This window comes from Budorcas taxicolor, chromosome 19 (genome assembly GCF_023091745.1).
Source record: "Budorcas taxicolor isolate Tak-1 chromosome 19, Takin1.1, whole genome shotgun sequence".
Taxonomy (NCBI): domain Eukaryota; kingdom Metazoa; phylum Chordata; class Mammalia; order Artiodactyla; family Bovidae; genus Budorcas; species Budorcas taxicolor.
In genome coordinates this window covers 49170296-49174449 of record NC_068928.1, presented here as the reverse complement: position 1 = coordinate 49174449, position 4154 = coordinate 49170296, and positions in this window count along the sequence as shown.

The window sequence follows — 4154 nt, the reverse complement described above, 5'->3', positions numbered from 1 at the left end:
AGGGCATGTCAGGGGCTGGGAGGAGCCTGCCTTGGAGGCCTTCTGGCTGTGGAGCTGGGCAAGGGGCTCAGTCAGACCTTCTGTGTGACACTGTGGGGGTTTAGCTCAGGGGCAGAGCTTTGACTTCAGAGTTTCGGTGCAAACAAGATGAGCAGGATATTTCTAGATGACTCCCTCGGCCAATCCGGGGCGCGGCCGGCCGTTGAGGTAACTGGGTGACTGCCGGCTGTCTCCACGGCAGCGGCCCCTCCCAATGCCACTCCACAGCTCTCGTTAGCTCGGGGACCCGTGTGGGGTTGCTGCGGAGCTTGGGACCCGAGGGGCCTCTGGGGCTGGAGACTTCAGACCCCTGGTGTCAAAAGTAAATTAAAGGCAGGTGAAGAATGTGTGTGGGGGCAGCCAGGGCCCCTGGACGACTGTGGCCTTGCAGCGCCGGGCAGCTTTATGGGCCCTCTTACAGCTGACAGGCAGCCCTGGTGGGCAAACACTGAGAAAATTGTGATGGGAGCGGAGGACTGTTGACCAAACAAAAAAAGGAGGCACCAAGCCTGAGAAAAGGCCAAGAAGGGCAAACAGAATGAACACCGACCCCAGCTCTTGCTGGACCATGCTGACTGGGGGCAGCACTGGCTAGGGGGCAGTGCCCGCTCACCCCCGAGGGTGGGCACCATCTCCCGTGGCGGCTGGGGAGTGTGGGCCCACACCAGCCCCGCCTGTCCTTCCTTAGAGACCTTGGAATTAACAAAAATCAAGCAGGTTTTGCACCTGCAGAACTTGTCAGAAACCTTAGCCTGTATTTCTTGTGAATCTACTTAAGCAGCAGGCCCAGCAGAGGGACCTTGGATGTGGGCATGATGGTTGTGGAAACACCTGCAGGTTTTTGACATTACTCTGTGCAGAAGGTGGGGGCCAGTCCCCTGCCCCTGAGTGCGAGCTGGACTTTGTGGTCTGATACCAGTCAGCAGAAAGTGGAGGATGGGATGCTGTGTGCACTCTGGGGCTTGGCCAGAGGAAGGGCCGCTCTCCCAAGGAACATACACTCTAGGGGAAACCAGCTGCCATGGTCAGAGGACGTTCTAGCAGCCTGAGGCCTGTCCTGGGGGAATGTGCCTCCATCAACAACCAGCAATAGCCCCCAGCCCTGAGAAGGGCCACCCTGGCAGGGGAACCACTAGCCTGAGTCAAGTCTTCAGGTGAGATGGGCTGAGACCACAAAGCAACACAGCTTTGTGGCTTCCAAATTCCTGATCCATAGAATCTATGCGGCCAGTAAGTGCTTCTTAGTGTTTTAAGTCACTAATTCTTGTTCTGCAGCATGTATGTCTAACGTGGCCTACTCTTCTCAATCCTTTGGACTATAGCCCGCCAGGCTCCTCTGTTCATGGGATTTCCCAGGCAAGATAATGGAGTGGGCTGTCATTTCCTCCTGCAGGGGATCTTCCTGACCCAAGGATCAGGCCCATGTCTTCGGTGTCACCTGCATTAGCAGGTAGGTTCTTTACGCCTGAGCCATCATGAAACCCTGTAGCAACAGCTGGCAAACAGGTTTGGGTTTTGTCCTGTTGGAGATGGGGAGGTGAGGGAGGTACAAGGAACATCAAGATGAAGAACCAGGAAAGAGCAGGAGAAGCCATCGGGACAGCAAGAGCAGGACGGGGAGAATGTTCTGGACTCAGGGTGATCCTTCCCAGGCCTGTCCTCAGTCCTCCCCTGGTGCTGGGAGACCAGGTTTGTGAAGCTTGGGATTCAGAGGAGCGCTAAGCTTTCTCCCCTGATCAATTGTCATTACAGCGCACTTGACATAAAAACATGTTAATATTCATGCTTAATTATTTTAACAAAGAAATGTGGAAAAGTTTGCTGTGTTGGGGAGGGGTCACAGGACAGGCAGCAGAAAGGAGCATCCTGAGGCCCCAGTGGAAACAGAGGGGCAGGCCCATGGGGAGGCGGAGAGGCAAGGAGGCTCCAGCCTCCCCGACGTGGAGACCTGGGCTCAGGAGGCCGAGCACAGCTGGGTAATGTGGAGGGAGCCTCTGAGAGCAGAGTGGAATGGACGCAGGTCCTCACCAGTCTGCTGGCTACAAACAAAGACAGAGGATAACAAGTGCTGGTGAGGGAGGAGCCAGGGAAATGGGGGTCCTGGTCACTGCCGTGGGAGACAGTCTGGCACCTCCTCAAAGTGTCAGATGGAGTGACCATGGGACCAACAATTCCACTCCTAGGGGTAAGCCTGTAAGAAATGAAAACCTACACCCACACAAAACATTGTACATGACGTTATTCATATAAATCCCAAAGTGTTGTCAGGAATAACGTATGTGTGCGTGCTAAGTCACTTCAGTCACGTCTGATTCTGCGACTGTAGCCCTCCAGGCTCCTCTGTCCATGGGATTCTCCAGACAAGAACAGTGGAGTGGGCTGCCATGCCCTCCTTCAGGGGGTCTTCCCAGCCCAGGGATAGAACCTGCATCTCCTACACTGGCAGGTAGATTCTTCACCATGGTGCCATCTGGGAAGCCATTAGGAATTACAACATAATCCAAATGTCCATCAGTGGACAAACAGGTAAACAAAACATGGTCTGTCCACACGGTGGACAGTTATTCAGCCACACAGCAGGAATGAACTGACAACCAGACTGCAACGTGCGTGACCCCTGACAACGTGATGCTCAGTGAAAAAGAGCCACAGTTCCATCGATGCGAAACATCCAGAAACAGCAAATCTGCTGAAAGAAAGAGATGAGTGTTTGCCAGAGGCTCCGAGAGGGAGACTGAGAGTGACCGCTGCTGGTATGGGGTCTCTGGTATGTGATGAAAATGTGCTGAGATTAGGTGCTGGTCGCACAACTTTGTGAATGGGCTAAAGACCACTGAATCATACACTTCAGATGGTGGGTTGTATGGTGTGTGAGCTCTCTCTCAATGAAGCTGTTTGACAAAGAAGGAGAGGCAGATGTCAAGGGGAAGAGGAACACACAGGGCAAGAATCCACGTAGATGGGTAGCTGCAGACAGGAAGGTGGGACCCAGATGTCACGAAGCCATGCCAAGTGCCGAGGGGGGACCCCGCGCTGCAGGTGAACAGCTTCACCAGAGTAGTGCTCATGTCCGCAGTTAAATGATCTCACCTGAGTGCCAAATGGGGCCCGTGTCTGTAGGGAATGAGCCTCACCTGATACAGCCTCACTTTGAGGGAGCAGAGAGCCTACTGCTCCACAAAAGACAGCTTTGGGCTTTTCTCACCAGCCAGCAGGTAAGGGAGCACACGTGTGTGCTGGAGCATTTTGCTTAACCATAAACGATAAGGGTGCTAGGAAACTATTCTGTAGAGCCCAGCTCTTTTCTTAGATTATCTTGGATTTAAAAGAGGAGGCAGAAAGGTCTGCTTTCTAAATGGTACGTCCTTCCCACAAACGAAATGGGGGAAACTGCTTGCAGACGGCAATGTGTCCTTCTGTCAAAGGTGGTGCTGGAAGGAGATGCGAATTGTTTTTGCTTTATTTGAGAAGAGGGGATGGGAGTGGGGCTGGGGGCCCAGAGGTCTGTGGACTGATGGAGTGAAGAGCATGGCTTGGGTTGAGTGATGGTGGCGATGGTGGTGACTGAGGCAACTCCCAAACCAGGAAGACACGGTGCAGGAGTTGATGGAAGAGGAGGGGGCCCAGACGGGATGCGAGGGGTCCACCCAGATGCATGCCCAACATACCTGCGGAGGAGGGTCCCTGGGACAGGACGTGGAGGCTGACAGTGTGATGGGAATCTGGAGTGGAGGGGGGGACGCGGCAGAGGAGGGTAGGCGGCCCTGTGACTGAAACCGTGGCACCTGCGGGAGGAGTGACTTGACACACCAGGATGGCATCAAGGAGGCAGCGCCAGTGCCAGTGTCTGGCTTTGTTTGGTTTTTAGAAACATTTCAGAAGCTCAGAAGCACGGAGCGTGGAGCGTGCGGTCTGGTGCAGGTGTCGAGGGTGGTTTGCGGGCCTTGGGAGCTGGGCTGGGAAGCTGTGGAGCCCACGGAGCCAAAAACCCTGTAACAACCAGGAAAACGGGACAGGGGCCATCACAGCAGGTTGGAAAGGGAGAGGGGAGATATTAAGGAGCTGAGAGCAGGCATTATTACCTCCAGAAGAAAGAGCGTTGCAGGAGCCCCATG